General features: G+C 42.7%; 1 protein-coding gene and 1 long non-coding RNA gene across 4 annotated transcripts in view; one reads left to right on the top strand and one right to left on the bottom strand.

The window, feature by feature from the left end:
• Window positions 1–14,443: 14,443 nt before the first annotated feature.
• Window positions 14,444–18,456, bottom strand: LOC138105368 (uncharacterized). The gene is made up of 3 exons (XR_011148450.1): window positions 18,268–18,456; window positions 17,603–17,693; window positions 14,444–15,483 (listed from the first exon to the last, which is right to left on the bottom strand). It is a non-coding gene; the product is annotated as an uncharacterized lncRNA (long non-coding RNA).
• Window positions 18,457–18,585: 129 nt separating this feature from the next.
• Window positions 18,586–24,587, top strand: part of RNF19A (ring finger protein 19A, RBR E3 ubiquitin protein ligase) — a 58,167-nt gene continuing 52,165 nt past the window's right edge. Inside the window, exons 1-3 of one of the 3 annotated variants that reach the window (XM_069005245.1) lie at window positions 18,586–18,773; window positions 19,538–19,662; window positions 21,657–21,816. The gene's annotated coding sequence lies outside the window, so the exon portion shown is untranslated. The remainder of the gene's footprint in view (window positions 18,774–19,537; window positions 19,663–21,656; window positions 21,817–24,587) is intronic. The other 2 variants (XM_069005244.1, XM_069005247.1) reach the window with 2 other exon arrangements.

The following is a 24,587-nucleotide window of genomic DNA, read 5'->3' as shown; positions in this document are numbered from 1 at the left end:
TTCATTTATATAATGTCATTTACTGTCATCTATCTGCAAATGGCAAAAGTGGTACTCAGTAGTTTCCAGTTATTTTTGAGTCATTAAGCACTAAAAGTTTTCCAGTAGAAATACAGATTTATCTCCAGTAAAACGAAACCTAATCACTGGGAGTTTAATTTTCTTACTCATGGTTTACTGAGTCTCCTGGTCCTGGGTCAGAGAATCCCAGCATGGCTCCAAAGGCTCCAGTAATCTAATTGTTATCATTAATAACCATTTATTTTCTTGGAAGGACTTTGAGCTCTATAAGGCACATTCAAATACCTACCAGTGAGTAATAGAAATCATACACGAGTATTGAGCCACATGGCACTGCTCCCATCTTTCAGGTACTAATAGAGATGCCCTATAAACATCTGTGGGCTGTTCTTGGGACACAGGTAAAGGAAATACCTGTCAGTCTCACACACAGGAACCCTGGGTTCTAACCCTTAGTAGGGTTTGTTTCTGGAGTTCCACTGATTCATTTTTGAAACAGGCAATTGCCTATTTTAACCAACCTTACCAAAACCAACACACCTCTTACAAGAGCACCGAACATCCCATGAAATCCATGCAAATACTCTTTTGCCTTCTTGAAAGCCTACTTGTGCCGTGTACAGACTAACAAATCAAAGTGCCTGCAGTGGTGACTAATGCCTCCCTTGAAGAAAAAGACTGGTTTCTGCGATCTGCTGTGCTTAGCAAACCTGCCTTTCCTCATTCTCACCAGTGTAAATAAAGACTAATTTAACTGAAATCAGTGGTTATACCGCTGGGTGTAGTAGGATTTGATTCAAGCCCATGGTAGTGAGTATACAGTTGTTGACAAGTGTGCATAAAACAAGCCAATTACTCAGCTCTCAAAAGGACTGGGAAACCTTTACATCTGTACCAGCTAAAGTCTGTTCTTTGGAATGACTGGTCTCATCCTGGCCCAAAAGGTAAAGGAAGAGAAAAAGAAAAATTCCCTTGTTCTCCTTATTCTGTTATTAGTTAGCATTTTTATTAGTTAGCATTTTTCTACATATTAATAGCACTCCAAGTGCCCACCCTTCCTTCAGGGCCTGCTATGAAGGGATGAGTGTAAGAGGAATGACTTTTCAGTGGAGGAAATGAGTGGACCAATGAATCAAGGAGACAACACCTTCCAAAACATGGGGAAAGGCAAGAAGGCATGGCTGAGAGGAGGCAATCACTCACATGCCACATGCCTCTTAGAGTCTTTGTGAGTCTTTTTTTTCATTCAAGCTTATTTCACAATTGCATTCAGTTGCTCCAGCCTTTGCACAGACTGACATGAGAGAAATTGTCCATCAGTGTTACAAATGGTCTAGTTCTTACTTGACAGTTGTCTGCTGTCACACAGATTTTATATTAATCCTGGCCGCCTGGAACACATGGCTCAGAGTCTCATCTTGAGAACCTTGCCTTAAGTCTGAAGTTAAAAGCAGGGGTTTCTTTTCCTATTTCTGATATAATATACTTGAAACACATGTACTGAACTCAGGAAATTTCTGCTACTTTATATTCCTTGATAAAGGCTCTTCCAAAAAAAGCTCCTGTATGTGTTGCAGTGTTTGCTAGAGGCACAGTGGTAAATGGGTACTCTGTGTCCTTTTGGTTGGCATTAAGATTGTAATGAATCATTGATAAAGCTAATAATGTACTCAGTTTAATCTAATATTACAGCACAGTAGCTGCACCCAGTGCTTACAGCACAGGAATATACAAAAGTAATTAATTTTACACTACTGCTGCTAACTGCAGTTAAACCTCTCCAGGTCATGAAAGTTTGCTAAAGCAAGTGAAGAAAATGATCACTGTAGACTGGGCAGGTGCTCAGTTTTAAAGAGCTGTGCCAGACTCGGTGACACTTTAACAAAAGAGGATAATTATATCTGATATACATCTGATGTATCCCAAGCAGCCCATAACAGAGCTATTGACAGCTACATATGAAACTGAGCTACATGGGAGCTCACTTCAGATAGGAATCATTGCTTCCCAAGTCTTTCATGGAGCATGATGGATGTTTACTTCACAAGCAGACTCATTTCATTTGCAAAGTAAGAATAAATAATATGGGCCCAAAGTAATCATAGCCCTGAAGCCAGCCCCTTTGTTGGCATGTACCATAATAGCTCCTTGATGGGAGTCATGCAGTCATGGGCCAGGTGGAGCTCTGATCCACTCCCTGAAATTACAAACTAAACATTGTCTTTTAAATTAACATTTTTTAAAGTTTAGATTGGAGTATTATATTCCAGTTTGCTATACATTTAAGTAGTGTCCATAGACAGACAATTCTCATCTGATATCATGTCCTACCGAGGCGGAAAAATTTAGTTGAACTCACTCCTCTGACAGCAAAAACCAGAACCAAATTAAGCCCAAATTTATGCTGGTCTGTGGATCATCACAGCCCAAGACATTCACAAGGGCATTGACTGCTTCCTCACTAACAACAGTGCTGCATTTTCTGCCTCTTCAGAAACTGTACTGTTAGCTAGAGCATAAGAAGCAGGGTAGGATAGGAAAGGAGAGGATGCGACAGGACAAGGATACATTGCTGGCTTGAGCTTGGGATGCCATCGGACTCAGTCTTCTGCTACGTGTAATTCTTTTGGAAATGTTTCTGTCTCAGAGACTACCATCATGCTACCCATCTGCCAGGCTCACTCTCCAGACTGATCAAGGAAACATCAGCTCAAGCCTCCAGCCAGCCTCTGAGGGAAACCATCCTCTTCCTACCCAAATGCCCAGTATGTCCTATCTTCAAAGGAAAGTCAAACAGATGGACTTGACCGAACAGGAATTTATTGGGCAGAAAAAGCTCCCCAAAGACAAGCAGTCATTCCACAGCCCCACATGAACAAGAGCTTGTCTCTTGGTGGAGGCCTGTTTGGCCAGATAGCCACTGCCCCCCACTGCTTAGGGCAGGCTAACCAGAGATGCCCTCCTCCTCAGCCCCTGCAAACTGCTCTGCTTTGACTGATGCCTTTCTGCACCAACTCCGCAATGAGCAGGGAGGGCAGCAAGTCCCCTGCCTGGTCCCTTCCCTTGTCCATAAATTCTTTACCTCAAGATGACAAAAGCAGGTAGTGTTGCTACTCACCCTACTCATGTGGGGTTGGTTTGCCCTCTGGTATCATAACAGATGGGTGTATTTCACATCAGGTTATGACACGGCTACTCTTCTTCCTCAGACTACTAGGACTAGGACAAGTCAGACATGGTGGGACAGAGCTGGGGATCAGGTCCTAGCAAAGTCAACAGTCTCCAAAAGGTTAGGCTCCTGCATCATGTTTAGCAGCAGTGCTAATGAAGCAGAAGAGCTCAGTGGAAAAAAAGTCCAAAGACAGATATAAACATTAACAGAGATGGAACAACACAAGGAAACAAGAGTACTATAGCCAACTGAAATAACACTGAACGTTGGAAAACTGCTATCAATCTAGGAGATAGCCTGTCAGAGCTGAAAAACAGGGCTTTGGCACAATCACCCATGGGTTTGCCACCTCTTGATTTGAGCTTTAGAGCTAATCTATTTTGTTGTACTTGTTTTACAAACCTTATCCAGCTGGATGGAGATTTACAGAGAAAGTTCACTGTGTTGATCAACATTGAGGCGAGTTTTGTTAAAAACACAACTCTTCTGGCAGTATGTTGAGTTTTATGGTGATAGTCATTTCAGAGTCGTATTTTGAACATTCTGCTGGGAAGTCTTTATCACCAGGACCATTTGGTTAAACAGAGAAGATTATTACAACTATTCAATGTTGCTTTTTAACAGCAAAAGTTTCTACGGAGTCACTATTTTATCTCTAAAGTTGCCATAAATTTCCATCAGCTACTTTCCTCTTTCACTAGAGTTCTGTGATGATAACAACAATAATAGGTCATAAACAATTATGAAAGGTCCTAGCAAACTAATTTCTATTCAGAAGGATAGGACCTGCTTTGACTATTGTCCCTGCTATTCACAAATCCCTTCATCAGTTGAAGTTTCTTCATGTGCTCATTTTCTTGCCATTTGTCTTGGCTTTCTTCAACTGCCCTTTAGTTTTGCATAGTGGAGATTAAAAGGCAAAAAAAGAATAATGAAGAAAAAAGACCCAATTGCTTGAGATGATTTTTCTGCTTGGTGGGAACGTCTGTCTCTTCAAGGAGACCAATTAACATTCTCATCATCTCTCTGGACCTAATCTAAATATGAATAAAATATCAAACCCTTCCTAAAATTGTTCTTTGTTCTTCTTATCACACTGAAATTAACTTTTTGACAAGATGCCTGGCAGAGCTTCTATAGAAAAGGCATGATTCCTCCCCATCCACATTTGCATAATATAATGCAGTTGCATGTATCACTGGGTAGTGCTACTGTAACAATGGACACCCATCTTCTCCAAAAAATCCCAACTGTCACGTAACAATTCAGAACTGTCCCAAAGTTTGGGGAGTTTGGATATCCAGATTATGACACGTCATTTATGAACATACGGCACCACACCTTTTAATTTGCTTAAAGAAAAGAGATTTTACTGAGCACTGAACATCTCATAGAAGGATGAAAACCTTGTATATGGAAACATTTGCAAAGTTCTTGCTGACTTCTGGCTAATTATGGTCATTTCCACAAGTAATTACACAAAGTGCTCTTGCAATCAACATAATTGTGCTAAGTTGTTTAAAAATCAGCTTCATTAGATTTTGCCTGGTAAAATGTACTGTTTTTCAAAACCTAAATTTTGATCTTAGTTGTCAACAGGACTTTAAAAGTAAATAGGTTTTCTTTTGTCTTCCTTTTCCCTTTCTTGCATGCTGGTGTGAGATTTTTTACATTCATTACAGATTAACTGTAGTTAGAAAATTGACTATAACCTCTTGTAAAAAGCTATTATGTGTGTCTGCAAGTTATTGTATGGTTCTCTTTCATTTTGAAAACCGTAAGATCTCTAGTCTTTATAGTTCTGGAATTAAAGGAATATTTCAAAATGTGAATATTGAGTGTTTAGGTAATTCTACCCTAAGTCTGTCGTGGGCTGAAATAACAAATAGTCACACAATAAGCAGAGCTGTTCCCTGACTCCTGCTGCACCCACACAACCATGCTTTGGAGGAAGAGAGTGATGTGCCAGAAGCATGCTCCCTCCCAGCAGTTTCAATTGCATTCTGTCTAGGATATAATACACCACCACCTCTCCCTTTCTGACCCCGCATCTCTCCCTGGCAATCCGCCTGCTGCTTTCATTTCCTTTCCAAATGGTTCCTCTTTACTCAGCCATTTAAAAGGGGAAGCTGTAACTGCAGTAAGGTGCCCTCCCTGTCCTTCACTGCAGCTAGGACTGTTTCATAGGACCTGCTCATGCTGTTAGCAAGCATTTGGACTGGCATCATAAGCATCTGCTGCTCAGGAACAGTGGGAAGTTGCTTGTGCTCTGGAGAGAGAATGGTGCTGGGGTGAGAGGGAAGAGCAGCCCTGAGAGGAGGCTGAGGCTGCCCACAGCTCTGCTCCAGTGATGCATCAGAAGGATGTAGCCCCTTCAGGGGTATATTTAACCTCACTGGTATCCTCCATGGAGGGAAAGCCAGCTCTGTATCAGCTTAGCAGCCCTGGGTTACACCAGAGGTGCTAATTGTCAAAAGGGTACAGTAAATGCCATGCTGAGTGTGAACATCCACTGGTACGCCTCTGCAATCCTCTGTCTGACACATACTTTTTCACATCATGTTTTCTTTTGGAATAAAAGCTACTTGCTTATCAGTAGTAGGTACTTGAGTCTCTCCTCTCTTTCATTTTAACTAAAATAAATCTCTTGTAACCCTAAGGACATACTGGGATCACTATTTGTTCCAGAGAAGGAAGACAGATACGGAGAGAATTTCATTAAATGGGACCTTGAATTTGGTATGGGACACCAACTGAGTAGCGTGAAATGGGTTGTAGTATGAAACGGACTCTCCCTGGCTTCAGTGCTCAGAGATGAGTGGGGTATCAGGAGCCAGAGCCACAGGCAACCCCTCAGAGGTGTGTGGAGGCAGGCTGAACCTCTCAGCTCTCCAGCCTGCAACCCAGTCACTTGGGTACTAAGGCAGGATTGACCAAAGTCTTCTTCTGAAAAAAGTAAATGACAAGCCCTAAGCACAGTTTCAATAGATTTTCTCTTACTTTCCATGCCTTCCTTTCATTGTAAAGGAGATTTTGTCACAGTCATCTGTAACAGCTGCACTGTAAAATACCTCAGTCATGTGGCTTTAAACAACCCAGAGGGGAAAAAAATCCCAGTTCTTTAAATAAAGATACATGTATTCTTGTGACATTTCCATACAATTGCAATTTTCAAGGGAACCAAACACTCATCACTACACAGTTCTTCAGAGGCCAAACCTGACCTTTAGTCAGAACAAATTCCCATTTGGCTAGGCTTATTCATACAGCCTACAGTTCTGTTTGAATTCTACATTGACTGAGAAAATTTCAAACTGGACTGGAGAAGAAATTAGATTAAGAGTAGGACTATTAAAAAAGCCTGCATTGGCAGAGTAATGGGATAAGATCCTTGGCCTTAGGAACTAAGTTTCTCATCCTACATGTATGTTCCAGGGATCTAGATTTGGAGAAGAAGTACTTTAGAATAGTGTATTGTAACTGTAGGGAGGAAGATGAGGGTAAAGAATGACTACAAAGAGGTTAATCAAACTAGGATTTAAAAGCCCACTCAAATGTCCAACTTTTCCATATGGTAGATCACAGGTCAGAGAGACTGTCTTGCAAATTCTGTCTCCCCTGCTTCCAGGGTTGTGGAAATCTTCTTTTCTCTGGTACACATTCACATAATGCCCCTGGGGCAGCTGTGTTCATTACTTCTGTGGAATACCATTTCCCCCCTGCTTTTACTAGAATCTAGCAGCTGGAAAAGATGAGGAGCCAGCAACACAAGACAAGTCTGTGGGGACCACTAGGCAGCTCTCCATAGGTCACAGTAAGAAATTTCTAGACAGTTTGAAAAGAATTGGTCTCACTATTGCTCTGTGCACTGACACCAAGACATCATTTTTAGTTTCGGGGGGAAAAAATATTCAGTAGAGTATTATATGTGTTAAGTTATGGTGGTTTTTTTCTGCATTTTCCTATTAATAGTTTTAAAGGCAGGTACAAACAAGAGGCAAATGAAAGTCCACAGCATGCAGTATTTCCAAAGCTGTATTGAAATCTTGGCCTTTTGGATAAGATATTAGAAAGCATGATTACTCCACTGAAAAACAAGAAGGGACAGAAAAAACCTGCAAAACACCAAGGGGAAAAAATCTCATTAAATTGGAAGGTATATAAGAGTTGGGGAAGTGAGCAAGCTGCAGAGAACTAGGAGTGCATGGCAGGGCTCTGCTCCAGTAAATTCTGGCCAAGCCAGTTGGAAAAGCTCCCCCATATTTCCCAAAGGAAAGTGAAAGTCATCAACACTTTCCTCCAAGCCTATCTGTGCATATGAAAGAAGGGAAAGAAAGAGTTTTCTTCCATGTAACTATTTTTAAACTGTCTTTCATTTACCTGGCTCTAGAGAATGGCACTAGGATTAGATATATACCAATGGCCAGTTTTATTTATTGATGAAAAAATTGCCAATTGAAACATTATAATGTGAAGATATCCATAGACAGCAGGGATGAGGCAAAAGGAACTTTGAAATGGAAAATGCCCAGAAGATACATCTAGGTGCTTTTCTTTAGCAACACGAGTACTAGTCAGTTTGGACACCCAAAGATTTTCTTAACTCCTGTTAAAACATTACACATGGTTTTCTTGTTGCCCTGTTACTTAATTCTATATATGAACTATTGAGACTATTTCTCTGACATTGGTATATAAGTACCTTATATTCTGCCAGTATCCATTTCAGTTTCAGGAACTTAATATTTAGATATAATTCATAATTTTTCTTGCAATTATACTAGCTCAACAAGTTTAATTGCTCAACTTGATTAAGCTCAACTTCATTTGTGGCATAGAACTTCTCTCTTTTCTCTAACACAGAGCATACTTTAGTGAAGTTCCATTTGCCCTTAACTTCCCTTTTCTATAGATAACAATCTATTTTCTCTACGCATTCTGCTTAAATTGATTTCTCAACTGAATGCAATGTTTTGTCGTCTTCCTCAGAATTCTGCAACACTATTGAGATGGCCAGAACTGACAGCCTTACTGCTCTTGTTATGTGTGTGCCTATGTGTAAAAGAGAACACTAGACCTTGCAACAAAAATATATATTCAAATTACATATTCACTGGCATCATGTCTTCATACAGTGCTAAAATAATCTCCTGCAGTCTATATTCAGTGTTTCTATTTATGCAACTTGTATTTTGCTTAGCAGTTAGACAAAAAGAAAGCAGGCCATCATGGGCACAGCACTGAGAGGATGTTAACTCTCTCCTCTCTGGATTCTTCCTACCCTATCAGTATTGAGGGTGATTCTATGAAGAGGGTGAAAATGACAGTTCAGTATGGTACAAAGACCTATGATCTTGTACTTTCTCATTCTACTTATTCTAACCCTCCCTTAGTCCTGACATACTTTAAGCCCACGTGGGGCTCTCTCAATGGCTGAGGGACCTGGCTGTACAAGTCCTGTGGCTTGACCCTTACTCTGGTACTGCAGAAGCATTAAATCAAGGTTTCACATGGAATAAAGAGGAATAAAAACTACCAACCAGCTAGCTGACATCTCTGCACAGAAAAAAAAATCCTTGCAAAGAGGTTCCCTCACTGCTTCCAGTTGCCTGTTGTTATTTGGCTGACAGAATCCTCCAGCTGTGGAAATGGTATAAGAGTCTATTTGCAAATTAAACTATGTAAGCTATCATCACAGACTACTCATAGCACTTTGCTTTTAAGTATGAACATTTATTATATCAAATAATTCTTCAAGGATCACTACCTAGATTTTTAGTAATGCTGTGAAGGAACGAAAAAATGAATATTTGATATCTTTTCTGATATCTCGCTAATTTGAGGACAGAATTCATCTTACCTAACCTTAACTATTCAAATGGTAAGGTTGAACCTAAGATCATAATCTGTGCTTTCTCTACACTGAAAGAAGAAAGGCAGATGAAGCCAGAAGGTGATCCATACAGCTTCTTCAGAGACTAGCTCACATGAGGCTACAGTATGTCACACAAAAGTGACCTGCCTAAAATGTTTATACTAACCTATGTCTTCAGTGTCAGAATATAAACTGTTTAAGTATCTCCAGTCTTCAGAACACTATGGTTCATCCTTCATGTCCTAATTGAAGGCGGTCAGGCTCCAAGTTTTACTTACCATGGTAAGTAAAAAAAATTTTAAAAATTAGTCTTCACACATACTTATAATAGATTATATGAACCCAATTTGTGAGACTTTTTCCTTTTTTGCCAGCAAAACTAAAATAAGCAGCATCCCTCCAAACCTTTGATAACTACATTAAACTCACTTTTAGGATGGGGAGATGTTTCACTCCTGTCCATTGCAACCAAGAAAAATCTTAATGGTGACACTAGTTTCTAAATTCTAGCAGTATGTAGAAAGAAATTGCAAGTGGGAAAGCAACCACATCAGAGCAGTGGAAAATTGCAAGCAGTGAAAAGATTGTCCCAATAAATCTAGAATACTGCAAAAAGGAAAATAAAAAAATACAGAAAGCAAATAGGAGATGGCACAGAATCCAAAGATTTCATAAAAATAAATGTATTGTCATTTTGTCTTCCCCTTAGGCAGTGATACTGTTTTCATGTAACCAAGCAATACAGTTGTCACAACGCAGGTGCGGAATCAGAAGGAGTTTGTCATGAGATCGCTGCTGTCAAGCTGTAATTCAGCACCATGAAAAGGATTTCCACTGATGTCATTGGAGCATCTGTCGTCATGACTAAAGTAATTACTCCATTGAGTCCTGTCTCCAGTAGCAGGCAACATCTGAGGCTTCAGAGGAACCCTCTCCTATGAAGACTGAATACATGTGTGGAGGTGCATATTCTTCCCTGGTCAGGGGTTAGTAGATTGCATCATTAGCTTGTTGTCTTCTTCAGCTCTGTAGTACATGAATTTCTTTTTGATCATAAACTTATCCAACCTTTTGTATATGTCAGCTAACTATCTGGGCATAATAATGAATTCTAGTCACCAATAACTTCAGCTTCTATATTTTATGGCCCAGACCTGACAGATAAATAGATGGTGAACTGGGATGACCTAAAGCTTAAAACACACAGCCCTGGCATTGCAGAGACCTCCACATAAGCAGAGATGTGTGTTGCCTGTTACTGTTGCAGGGAATAATTTTGTACCAAATCTCATAATCTCAGTATTCCCTAGGGAAGTGAAGGCCAAAAAACCAGAAAATTCAATCAGCAGTGGAAAGACTAGGGTAACAAGATCTTGACCCAACTCAGTGTCAGCACTAATGCTACAAACACAGAGCACTTCACAGCCTGGAAGGCTGGTGAGCTGTTGTTCTTCACTGAGCTCTGTGCTTGCACAGCAAGCTGAACCCAAGTAGAACTGGTTCAAATGCATAGATAAGCCCTCCAACAACATCAGAGAGCCTGCCCACTGAGCAGTATGGCTGCCCTTTTGTTGCTTCAAGCAGAAGCCTGGACTATCTCAGTGGTTGAACTTTATCAAAACTTCAAACAAACAAACAAACAAAAAATTAAACAAGTTTCAGTGCCAAATGTCAATTCTAACCCTTTAGGGATAAATGTGGTGCAGAAACACCTTCCATAAAGCAACGAATAGCACTGCAGTCTTCAGGGAGGACTCACTTCTGCAGGTCTTGTAGTAGAATGCATCTGCAGTGAGTGTAGGATTAGGAATAGTATCTGAAGGAGAAAATGATCTCCCATAAAGCAGGTGAAACCCTAACCCTTCCTTCTAATCATCTAGACTTTGTGACTCATTACCCTTGGGTGAGAGGAAATCTCTGTCCATGCATCTTGGCCAGAACTGAGTGAAGGGGGTGGAGCAGGGGGCACAGCGAGTGTAGTCTTAGGTGTCGTGTTAAATTGATCTAATGCAAAAATAGAAAGGAATCAAGGGAAAAAACCCTGTGAAAACAAGCCAAGGAAAAAGAAAAGGGAAAAAAGGAAGCAACACCAATACACACAGTACATTCTGTAGAACTTGAGGCAGACACAGTCCTCAGAGAAGCCAAATCCTCTGATTCCTGACTTGATTACTTTGGGACAGTAGGCAAATTCTAGAATGAAAATAAAAAGGCTAGTTCTGGTTCCAGAAATTAACAAGTATGGCCTCAGGCATATGTTGTATATATTTTAAATAAATTCTGTTTTCTTTTTGAGAAGGAGAGGCACAGTCAGCACATCATCCAAAAGCTGTAGCACTCAACTTGTAGCACAGCAGAGATGAAGCTGGATGGAGTACCAGCTCCTGGGGACCTTGTTGGACAGCAGGGAGAAGAAAACACATCACAGCATTTTCCTCCCTTTGACATCAATGCAAATGCATGTAAAGTCCCCCACGTAGGGCCTTGAGGGGAAACCATATGAGGAGCGTCTGAGGTGATGCAGTCTGTTCAGCCTGGAGAAGAGGACACTGAGGGAAGACCTCATTGCAGTTACAACTTCCTCATCAGAGGAAGAGGAGGGAAAGGCACCAATCTCCTCTCTGTGGACCCAGTGACAGGACCCAAGGGAATGGCCCGAAGTTGTGTCAGGGGAGGTTTAGGTTGGATATTAGAAAAAGGTTCTTCACCCAGAGAGTGGTTGGGCACTGGAGCAGGCTCCCCAGGTGTCTTGGGGTGACAGCACAAATCCTGACAAGAAGCGTTTGCACAGTGCTCTTGGGCACATGGTGTGACTCTTCTTCAGCTGCTTCAGGTACTTCTCTTGCATGAGCAAAAGACATTTGAGACCAGCAGTTCTCTTCCAGTCACATAGCATCATGGTCAATGTAGGCACGTCCTGGTATGCTCCCTATTGTGAATCAAAAACAGTATTTAGAGCTCTCTGTCAAAGATTACATTATGTACCATTACTGGGTAAACTCACAGCACTGCAGTCACTGCCCTCTTTGTGTGACACAAAAGAGGCTTGAAGTCTTGGAAACTGTTGGAGAGAGTATTGGAATTGGGTGCTCCTGACCACAGGAAATTGCTGTTATTAACTTGTGTCCAGAGTCAGCTTCATCCAAGGAAGCAAGAGTTTCACACTTCTGGAAGGCCTGGTTCTGGCTAGCCTGAGGAAGGAGAGACAACAGAGGAGACTTCTGGGCAAGAGGTAAAGGCCAGAATTTCTGCTTTATGAGGGTCATGCTGAGAGCAATCACAGTAAACAGCAAACTTGCCAGTGATGTTGGCAGGAAGGCAGGCACAGTCACAATGCTCATAGCGAAATGGCCACCCCAGTGCCAGCCTCAGTGCATAGAGGAGAGCACTGTAGTTGTAGGACTCACCTGACGATGCTGGGGAGAATCAGGCTGCATCAGAGTGCTCTGCTCATGTCCTCTGCCCTTGGCAGTGGCTGGGGCTGCAGAATGTTTTACCATAAGTGGGAATTGCCAGACAATGGGGCAGAGATGTGTTTGCAGCTCCCCACGTAGAGCAAGCGACTCTCTCTTATGGCTTGTCTGCCCTGGTGAGGCCAGGAAGGACGACACACTTCTGAAAAGTTCACTGTGCACAGAGGTCCTGAGTCCTACTGCTGCCTGCTGTGGGCTCTCACAGCTATAGTATGAGAAAATGTGTTGCCTAAGCAGGGGCTAAAGGCAACTGCTCCTCACCACCTCTGATACTTTTCATCCACCAATCCAACTGCACACAGCACTGCTCCTGGACAGAGCTCTGCTTCTGTGAGCACTTCTTGAAGTCAGCCAGAGGCAAAGCCATATTGAGTCTCTCCATAATGATGTGTTGGGACCCTGAGGTGCCCGCCTATGGCCCAGGATCCCATGGAACCACCAGCCCCTGCCCAACGATGGGTCTTACTGAGCTAGGCACACCTGTGGGTTCATGTCCCAACCTGGCCTCAGCCTGTCTCCAGGGAGGTGCTCAATACCCAGGGCTGGGGCTTTCCAGGGCTGGGGCTGCCCCAGGGCCTCCAGCTGCCTGGCTTAGGGCTGGAATGGTGGGACAGGCCCTGGCAGCCAGGTCCTGCCCTGCCACCATGGGGAGTCCCTGGCCTGTGCTGCACCCTGACAAGATGGTTTTGTGGCCACAGGAGGGTCAGACACTGTACACTCCCTGTCCAGCTGAGAAGGACACCTTGCTTACTGTCTTTACCCAATGTGTGCTCATGTGGGACATGTAACACCCAGCATGATCGCACGTGACAGCATGTGACTATGGGTTGTGTCATGTCATGCCTGTCCAGAATCCCTTCCTTCTGCTGTCCAGGCTGGCAGCTGGTACCCTGGCTGCAAACACATGCTGCCTTCAGGTCCACTGACCTCCTGGCCATGGACTTGAGGCAGGTCAGCAAACACTGTAAGGTGCTCTTGAGGAGAAACACTCTGCTTCTGCACATCCCACAGACAGTTGACAGAGGCCCCTCATTGTCACATAGATGGTTTATATTTTTAAATGCCTGTGATACTTAACTGTGGCATGAGGACATGCAGAGAGAGAAGGCCACAAAGGCCTGCTGCAACACATTTGGAGGTCCTGCACCACCAATAGCAGTGTAGCCACAGTGCACACTGAAGTGGGGCCCCTGTGGACATCAAGCCCCTCCCTCACCAGCCTCCCAAATCCCAGTTTATTCATGAAGGAACCTGTAGATATACTGCAGATGAGCCACCCCATGAAGAATTAGGCAGTAATGGGGCAGGACTTTGGGGTGCAGTGTGTCACCATGAAAATATGGAGGAGCTGTTTGTGACTCAAAGGACAGCTCAATCTGAGCAGATACTTGCCCTTCATTTCAGTGAAGGTCAAGTCTAAATGCTCCCTGGCTCTGACAAAGATGGACTGTATATGCTGCTTGAAGAACTTACTTGAGGACAACTTTAGAAAAAGTATAGGTCTTCCCTGAGCAGGGTTATTTCCACCATGATTTTCATCTCTTCATATCTCTTCATTGTGATGAAAAAAGTTATTTAGAAAACCCTAAAGCACTTTTACCTTTATGCAACATTTCCCCCATCCCACTGTTCTCACACTTAAACCAGCAAAAACATTCTTGCTCAAGCTTTCCACAAACAATTTCACCTTTGGGCAGAGAATAAGCACATAACTTCTGAACCCAGAAAAACAGAAATTTCAGGCTGTTCCGACTAACAGAGGAGGAAAGCTCAGGAGACTAGAATGGAAACAGTGTTGTGCAACAGAAATGATAGCCTGCTGCTTTTTGCAGTATAACTCTTACTTGATTTTCATTTATTTCTCTAACAAATTGAAGTTCTGTAAGGATACTGACAGTGATAGCCAGCTGGCCTTTAAAAACGGCTAACTCCAAGAAAATACACAGGTATCATTTTTGCATCCTGCAACTCCTTACCTCCAGAGCTTAACTATTACATCTAGAAGTAGAGTTTTAGGCATTTGAGGAATGTTAAGCTCATATAGTAGTCTTTTGCAGACTTTTGTAGTCTTGCAAGTTGAGTCACATCTTATATGTGTTTAGGAGCATTTTTTGGATTCAGGCACCCAGATTTCTCAACCTGTTTTTATTCTCTGTCATTGGGGCTGGAAATAAACCTATTTATTTAAACAGATTTTCCTTCTTGCAGTAGGCATGTTCTAGGGACTGCAGTTCTATATATTATAAATGTTCTACTTTTTCTTATTGACTACTACAGAAATGGATTAGATCAGGTGACATAATTCTAAGATACCTGAGATGTTTGAAATGGCAATTGAAGCCTTCATCTTTAATGTTTTATGACATGCCAAAAATTTGGAAAGTTCTCAGCTTGCACATTATTTACTGGTATCTTGCCACTTTGTAACTTGGATCAGTGAGATTGCATCTACATTAGATAGCTCTATTTGTCACTAATCCATTATCCTAGCCGTGTCTTCATGGTACACAGGTATTAATTTTTTTTTTTTAATTCTACTGCATTCAATACAATTGATGACAGTCAGTGCATGGCAAATAATCTTTCACAATGGGCAAACAGAAACCTGATGGTATTCAACACTTATTCTTGTCCTGTGCAATTTGTCTCTTAGCTGTATTTATATATAATATTTGTTATGTAGTGGTATTTATTAATGTTTCCTATTTTTGCATGCCTGGTCTCTGTTTTGCTATCCATGCCTATTGCAGATATTTTAATTTATCAAAGGCTTTTATCCTTTCTTCTTTATTTGCAAGTCAGAATGCATTTCCATACTACTTTTTTTCCGGCGGCAAAATTGATCCAGACAGTTCTCTTCCTTCCCTATGCCACTTGTTCCTGCTGCCACATCAATCTTCTGCAATGCTTTTTGTGCAAATGCAGCCATCTGTGGGGCAACACTGTAAGACAGATGAGTAAAATCAGGGGTGCTAAAAATAAAGTCTCCAGGAAAAAAAATTAATTGACAAGACAGTTGAGCTGGAAAATGTAGGAGAGTGGTGAATCTTCCAACAAAGGGTGTTCTTCAGAACAAGATGAAAGAAAGATCAAGGACATAAATGTGTGCGTCAAAAGGGGAAGGTTTGAGGACAGGTTTTTCCCTAAAAATGATGGACTGGAGACCAGATGATGACAGAGCCTGCAGGAAACATGAAATTACCTATACAAAAATAGAGTTTGGCTTTGCCAATTTTATGTTGAAGATGATGGTTGAATATTCAGATAAAAGATTTCAAAGGGAGACTCAGATGTGGGATCAGAGACATGGAAACATTTACCCATCATATTTGATACTCTTCAAACATAAGTTTAAAGAAAAGACTACCAACACATCCAAGGCTGGCCCAAGGTGCTGATTTTACACTACCATATGAGATAGCAGTGAAATTTTGAAATATCAAAATTACACTGAGGCCAGAAGTCCAGATAAGCAGAGATTATGAGACGGATATACAAAGTTGAGATGAGGTTGTCCATCTCATACCCATTTCTCCATTCCTTACCATGGAGAGAAAAAGCCCTTCCTCAGCCCTCTGTGCTCACCTCTCTTCATGCTGACATGATTTTTATCCTTCCACGTTTGACAGCATGTGTGTGTGCTTATGTCTCCTTAGAACATACCAGATGCTTTGCCTGGAGGGCAGTATTTTTGTATTGTGATATAATACTTTGTACTTTTCTGCCAGCAACTGAATTAAATACCCACAAAGGTTAAATCCTAGATGTTCTTCAAAAATGTTTTGGAAAGACAGGCTAGTTTGCATTCTTAAATCCTGTATGCCTCACCAAATGCAGTGTGCATAAGGTATTTCCTCTCTGCTAAAGAGTTTGAGTAGCCCCTAGTTTTCCTTAATACCTTTTTGTCATCCTGTTCTACAATAATAAGCTAGCAAGCAAGCAAGCAAACTGTCAGTTTTGCTCTACAGCTTGTCTAGAAAAGGTTTTCTTTCTTCCCTATGATTTGTGTATTTGGTTAATTGACTCTTTTGAATACTTCTGATGAAAAGCACCTATTTGGCTGCAGGCTCTCTATTGCCAAACTCTCAGGAGGGTGGCTGGCTGGAGATTTGCTTTGCCCCTCATCAGCTTCAAGGAGAAATCATCTGACCACCACAGTGACTGCTCAATGTCTCACTGCAGAATTTTAAAACACCTGGGGTCTGTTCCCCTCCTATTCTCCAGCATTAGCCAAGAGATTTCAGAACATTTGTACTGATCTGCTGAATCCCTCTGGACATTTAAAAACTAATACATTACTGCATTGCTTTGCTGGCTGGTTTTTGTGTTATTTGTAGCTGCACATTTGAGCTGGTAGAATGCTTTGCTGTTGCTATTCCAAAATTTGTTCACTATCCTATCATGCTATTCTATATGCTAACCTTTTTGTTTCTCTCTTCATTGTCTTTCCCTCACACACCTCCATTCTTGTCTTTTTCTCCTTCCCTTTCTCTAATTCCCTTTTTCTGTATCAAATCCTATACATAACAAAATGTCCAAGACTTTACTCCACAAGTTATTGTATGCAATAAACTTCTGTATATCTTATCCAGCCGAACACAATGGCACCATTTACACGCCCTAAGCGACAGGTATGTGTTTGCAGTACTGGAGCCTGGACAACTCACCTAGCCACTGGCTTTTACAAGCAAAGAGGGAACTGCTGTGGTTTGTACACAACATGCCAAAATTCCAGTATAATCTCATTGCCTTTACCCTCATTTTCCACTTCCCCTCCCTGTTTGTTGTAATTGTCTATTCTGTCATTTCAGGTTAAGTATCTCACCATGGAATGACTTGTATTTACTTTTAATTTGATGTACTGGAAGTAGTCCTATTGACTTAAATGGAATGATGCACATAAATAAAGGTAAGTATACGTGCAAGCTTTTAACTGATGGAACACTGCAAATCCCACAGGAAAAGCATGGTACATTTTATTCATTTTACTGTCTTCACACACGTTAAATGCAGGCTGGGTGATTAATAAGTTTTCCCAGAGTAAGTTTTCAGGTTTCATACCAGCTTAACGGAAGAACCACTAGCCATAAGCACAGGATCAGCTCCAGTTCCACAGAATTCTCAGATGACATGAGACAGTATGAATGATTAACTAGGAAAAAAAAAGACCAATGTAGTAAGAATGTATGCAGAGAATTCTGCAACATGCCAGAGGAGATTCGGAATTGGGCCAGAAGTGGAGGTCAGGAGCAGCGAGCAGGCTGTGGAAAGAGGGCGGCAGCTACGATAGGGTTGCAGAAGGAGGGAATCCCGTGGAAGACGGCGTGAAGGTCGGTAGCAAAATGAGACAGAGAACCCGAACACAGGGACGGGTGAGCGATACAGGTCGGCCGGAGGCAGCCCAGGGCTGCGGCTGCTGGACGCGGGAGACCAAGAAGCCCGAGGCTGACCGCAGCTAAATGCAGAACAGGCCATGCCACGAAGGAAAAGCTGGGGGCTTCTGGGCAAATTCTGAGGCAGCTTCTGTTTCAAATGGCAAGGGGAGTGAAAAGAAGATAAATCTGTATCTTACAGCACGGAAACAGGGTTTTGTCATTTCGGCAAATGAATCAGCGCTCAGCAGCACGACCCTATTCAAACGCCCCGATAATTCATTCTTCGCCTCGCACTTTTCCATTTCCATGGGTGTGAAGCCCACGGAATTGTACATACATATAACGTTGTACCTTGTGCTGCTGCTGCAGCTGACAGCGCTGCGGCGTCCCCCACCACGGGGGCAGAGACACCGCACCCACCCCGCCGGCTCCGAGCATCCCCCGCACCGCGCCGGGAGCGGCAGCGAGTGGGGTACAGGGAGGCACCCCCGGCCCCACCGCGGGGTCCGCAGCGCTCCCGCCCGCCGGGGCCGCCCTGCCGGGGGCGGGCGAGGGGCGGCACCACCGTGCGCGTTGAGCTCAGCGCGTCGCGGAAACAGACGGCCCGGGCGCCGCCTCCCTCCCCGGGCAGCCGCGGCCCCGGCCCCGGCCCCGGCCCTGGCCCCGCGTCGCCCCGCCCCGCCCCGGCCGGGCGGTGCCGCCCCCTCCGTTCCTCACTCACACACACGCACACACACACACACACACACACTCACACAGACACACTCACACAGACACACACACGGACGGAGGCGCTTCCTGCGCGGCGCCGGGCTCGGGCGGGCGGAGCGGCGCCGCTTCCTCTCGCCGACTCGCAGGTACCGGGGGTGGGTCCGCGGCGGGGCGGGGGGCGCCGAGGGGCCCGGCGGTGGCGGCGTCCCCCGGCTCGGGCCTCCGCCGGCGGCCGCCGCCCTGAGCGTGGCGGCGAGTGAGGGGTGGAGCGGTACGTCCGAGCCGGAGCCGCCTCTGGGCGGGAGCCCGAGCCCGGGGGGGAGAGGGCCCGGGAGCGTCCTGGGGGCTGGGGGGAAGTCGGCGGCGTCCCCCGCTGCTCCTCACATTGCTGGAGGGTGAAGTCATCGTGCCCATTGTCTCCCCCCGGGCGGAGCGAGCGGCCCGTGGTGGAGGAGGGGGGCACGGCCGGCCCCAGGGCTCGGGGAGCCCCGGGTGGGTCCCGCTCGGCCCCGGCGCGGCGGACGCGGTGTGTGGGGAGGAGCTGCCGCCCTCTGCCAGCCCGGGTGGGCCGCGGGGGCCCCTCGGCCGGCGCCGAGCTCCCGCCGCCCGGCAGCGGCATCGGGCCGGGGGCCTGGGAACTCCGGCACTTGAACTTGCGGGGCACCGGGAGACCTGGCACAGGGAGAGGAGCGCGAGCAGCTCCCGGGCCTCCACCGCACTCCGGGGGCACCGTTCGCATCCTCCCCCCTGAGAGTTTCTGGTTGACCTCTCTGTGGTCTGTTGCCCACCTCAGATCCGGTCGGTCGGAGGAGTGGAGAGGTTGGCAGGGATACTGCATCTCCGCTGTGAAGGTGGTGGGGGACAAGCAGTGGGAATAGCCCGCGTCCTGTCGAGTGTTTTCCTTGCACAGGTTCTTCTGCAAAGCTGGGAGTTTTCCACCTGGCAGTTTGCAATACACACACAGCAGCTACTGCAGGAGCACGTTCGAAAGATAGGGAAGAATTGCTAACAAACTGTGTGAAAGCCAGCGTGCATGTAAGTGAGCTGAAGAGGTGATGGCTGGCAAAGGGAAGGCGTCCTTCTGCCTTTCTTCTTCTGCTCCAGTACTGCCTGTTGACCGAAGGAAATGGGGCTTTGCCAGAGGGGGTAGTATGGAATGGAATTATGGGGATACGCCAAAGGGACAGTACTAGAATGCTGTCACTGCTGAGCAGAGAAAACAAAATTTGAAGCCTTCATGCCCTTATGGTTGCTTATTGGATATGTGCCTGTGTTTCTCCATGAGCACAACAAATCTTGTTTCTGTTAAAATAGTGTAGTTGGCATTGGTACTGATAAGTGCTTTATCTCAACTATTATCAAGGATAGCATTATTTTATTAAGGGCAGTTTGGGGGGGGAAACTAAACATAAATTCATTTCTTAAAATTAATTTCCCCCCTTGGTGTTTTTTTTTAAATAATTAAACTTTTTGTCAGTCGAAGAACCGTATTTCAGTATCCAATTAAGTGTTTCTTACTAAATTCATTGGAAAATAAAGTTTTTAGTTTAATATCCAGCTCAAACTGAAGTAAAATTCTGAATTGCCTAGCTAACAGAATTCGCTTGAATGCTTAGAAATGATGGCTGTGTAACATTACTTACAGTTTACAAAATCTGGTACTTACTTAACTGTAAACATTTAAATGCTTGTACTTCAAGCTTTCAAAAAGCTGAGAAAGCACTTTTTTATTTTTAATTGCATGTGAACTTGGCCTGTTTGTCCAGAAAATGAAAGTTTCACCTTTGCATAATGAAAATAATGCTAATCATAAAAACAAGTTCAGTAAAAGTCATACATATGTGTAACTCTTCTGTGTGCATATTTCTTGAAGTATGCCGGTTTCAACTGCATTTTATACAATTCAGCATTTATAAAATGCTGAATTCTAGCTGTTATGTTTATGTTGTCAGCTATTTTTGAGTTTTGGACATCAGAGCACCATTTCTAAAAGGAGTTGAAATGCTTAAGTGTGGTTTTCTTCTCTCCCCTTCAACTTAAATCTGTCAGACAAATGACACATTCCTTATAACAAACAATCATCAGATTTTGATTAATTGTGCTAGCTGAGGCTGAGGAGGAAAGAAGATACTTGACAGATGTATTTGTTTACCTTTGTAGTGAGTACAAATTCTGGTCTCTCCATTAGTAAATGAATCATTAAAACTCCCTTAGCTATGGGATTCCCAGTTAGCATTAATACATGCATTAGGAAAACTTGTTTTATGTGAATATTATCAACCTGTGAAAGAACACAAGCCTTTGAATTCGTTTGGCAGTTGGGTAGAGCCTTCTGTGGTGGAAAAGATATGGTATATGCGTTTTTTCCCATATTCCTAATTAACAGCATTTTGCTACTATTCTCCACTAGAAAAACTTCAGACTGAATTTGTTCAGTGGTTAGGTGATTCTTCCTAACTAGTCCAGTATGTAGGGTTTTCTCCCGTTTACTGGGTCTCTTAGATCCATGCTTAGTCTTATTAAAGTATTCCTTACAAAGATCCAGCACACACACCACCCTCCTTCCTTCCAGGATGACAATGTAGGATGCCTCAATCTTTTCATAGGCCTTCTGAATCCTGGTTTGGAAGCACTAAGAAAGATCTTTGAGCTCTGAAGTACAGCTACAGTGCTCTGGACCACAGTCCTCTGATGGCCTTTAGCCAAGCTTGTGGTCTCCATTATGGGGTCAGTTCACTCTGGCCCAAGGTCAGACATCCATATTAGCTTTGTGATTTGTTTTCTGAATTGTATGTAAACATAATGTACCAGCAGAATAAATTTTAATACCTGAATTAAATGAGTTGATGGATACATGTTTTGGGTTCTATTCTTAGTGTGATTTCTGGTTTGTAGCTGAGATGTGAGTCAATCCAGTTCTTTCTGAGGGTCAGCGAAAGCTCTTTGAATGACTAATAAAAGTATTAATTCTAACACTGGCTTATCCATAAAGAAGTTGATATCAGATTTTTGTCTTGTGTTTATCTTAGCTCTGTTTCCATTGTGCCTTCTGTGTTAACTGATGGAAGATGTGTAGCTGAATGAATTGGTGTGCCTAATACAGCTTCAAGACACTGGGAATGGTGTTGGATCTTACTGCTAAGAACATGTGAGGAGGTAGACTTCTGGAGGTAGACTTCTACCAAGAAGGTAAAAAGTTACATTGAGACTTAGAGAACCGATTGTTTTTATTAGTGTTGCAATGTACCATTTTTTTCCCTAGTAGGAAGACTATGGAAGAGGCTGTATCAGTACCTCTTAAAACAGTTGTTTGGGGTTTTTTTTTAATGTTCCTATTTTTCACAAGAGGAGACTTCCTTGTATTTCTGAGTCTCTGAAGTGGAAGTTTTATTCTTGTTTTATTCTAATTTTAGTTAATTTCAAGTAGTTTGTATTTTAAATCATCAATGAAATAATCTTTAAAGAAAAGCGTATACCTTTGTATGTTGTATATGGATTGCACTTCAGACACTTTTGTGCTGTAGTTTAACTCAGAAAGAAACTTACAAATAGAATTCAAAGTAGAATTATGCTCTTCCCTCTTAAATATTCACTTGAAGGATTACTTCAACAGATTTCTTCAGGCACTTTTTATGATTTATTTTGTTTCTTGGTGCATTGTGATAATAAATAGGTATTTAGTCTATTGCTGATACTCATGGATTGACAGATTTCTTCCAAACTTCTGTAAACTAATGTTCACCTCATTATTGCAGATTTTCTTGTAAGTTTATTTTTAATTGATTAAAAGAGACTTTCTGGAAGAGACTTCACTCATCTGAGTCATAAGGTGGCTTAGTCTTTTCCTCAGTGATCTTGATTGTTTCATGTACATTTCTGGCAGTTCTCAAGCACTTCATAACTGTGTTTTACCTTGGTTTTGATTGCTGGTCTTTTTCTGGCATGGGTTGCTTGTTTTTTCTGTTTTTTTCCTCTTAGTGCAAGTACTGACTCAAGGCTCCAAACCAAAGCAATGGGTATCTATAAAGAGCTGTAAATGTTGTGTGGGACTAGAATATTACAGGGCTCTACAAGAAGTTTTCTTACTGTTGTGAGCATGTCTTATGCCAGCTTTAGAATGGTCTTTGAGTTCTTCAAAGTAGAATTTGGACAAGGAAGAAAAGCCCCATAGGTGAGCTGTGAGATGTCATTTGTGATACCACTCTTACATCTTTCATCATTAAGGCATGGGAAAAGGGCTTTCAGTGTCTGTTTTGCTTTAACTTCATTGATGTTGTAGCATATTTCTTAAAAGAATTAACTGTACGTTGGGGCTTATCCACTGAACAAGAAAAAGTAGGAGTACTTTCATTTTAGGTTACTTTTTTGTGATGGAAAGATTACTGTAGGCTTTTCCACCCTTAAACTGTGGATTGAAGTCAGTCACCTGCTGGGCAACTGGTAGCCTCCTGTTGGACAGGTAGCCAAACACTGTAATTACCTTTTACAAGATGAGAATAGTTGTTGTGGCTTTTTTTGTTTTTTGGTTTTTTTGTAGGGGAAGTTTCCAAAAGTTCGCTTTGCATCTAGACATACTGCACCAGTCTGGAAAGCTGATATAAGAGTTATTTTAACCTAAAGCAAGTTAGCAAAATGACCTAATGAAATGAGCTTAAAGTTTCATATATACAGGTGTTTCCTCAGGCATTAAAACTTCCTCTCTTTAGAGGCCAGCATATCCCCTAGTGATGTCTTCAGCAAGACATTTGAAGGGCATCTTGCAGAAATAAATGTTTGTACTAATTGAGTTTGGTATAGTCACTTGTTTTTGCTTCCTAAATAGAGCACAACTCTGTTAATGCAAGTATCCTGTTATTGTTCAGCACAAACCATCATTGCAGGACTATGTCAGTTCTGTTCTGCTTCCATTTATAGTTGAGACAAATTACTGTTAAACAAACATGTTTCCATAGGTTCTTTAGCTGCTCCCATAAGGCAGATTAGAGCTTACTCTAAATTGGAGCTCCTGGCTGTCCCCTTCTGTTGTTCCATTTAGTGGATGAAGAACTGCTTCAGCAAAAGGCCTAACTCCGGGGAAATTACGTGCAGTAAGAATCATGTTGCTTTGTTCTCATTGTGTTTCACTGATGCTGCATATCCTGAATAAATAAAATTATCGCTTTTAAGTTTCTTGGTTAATGATCAGATTTTTCACATAAAACCAAACTCTGTGAGCCACATCAAGTAATCAAGTTCTATTTTTATCCTAAAATGCTTAATCTATCAGACCATTCCAGACGTAGTGTTCAGTGCATTGTGTACGACTTCTGGTAAGACAAATTTACCTTGCATGTGTTTTCAGTAAGTGTTTTTTAGGGAGTGCAAAGTAGTCTTGAACCTCGGGGGATCTTCTGAATAGTGCAGGTTCAGGTGGGACTGAAGGTTTTAGTTGAGGCGTGGGGCTTTCGCAGCACTGCCTGGCTAGTGTTTTGGATGTGATGGCACCACAGCACTAGTGCAAACTCAACCAAACTTGTTTTTATTTTTAAATATTTATATAAAATAACCTTGTTAACTGCTCTTAGACAAATAAGAGTCTTTCTTAGCACCATAACAGTTGCATTCCAGATGAAAAGACTACTGGTGTTGCTGTGCCTAAATGTATCATTCATCTGTTTTCTTCACTAAAAGTACATGGTGCTCAGAACTTACTGTATATTTCTGTGAAACTGGACAAGGGGAGGGATGTTTTGGCAGATCTTCTGCAGTATTGTCATTCAGAACTCTATTTCAAGAGGAAATTTTTATACTTTTTTTGGGAAAGGCTTTTATTTTGTGTAAATTAGATAGTTGAGGAGTGCTTTAGGCTTTTTATGACCTGAAAATTGGGGCCATATGCCAAGCCCATATTCATTGTTGCATCTCTTCCTTGTATCAAGATCTAACAGGACTTTCACAGTAAATGTTTTAGTGAGTATTAA

This window comes from Aphelocoma coerulescens, chromosome 2, assembly GCF_041296385.1.
Source record: "Aphelocoma coerulescens isolate FSJ_1873_10779 chromosome 2, UR_Acoe_1.0, whole genome shotgun sequence".
Lineage (NCBI taxonomy): Eukaryota > Metazoa > Chordata > Aves > Passeriformes > Corvidae > Aphelocoma > Aphelocoma coerulescens.
Note: the sequence above shows the minus strand (reverse complement) of the source record. Positions and strands in the feature narration are given on the sequence as shown.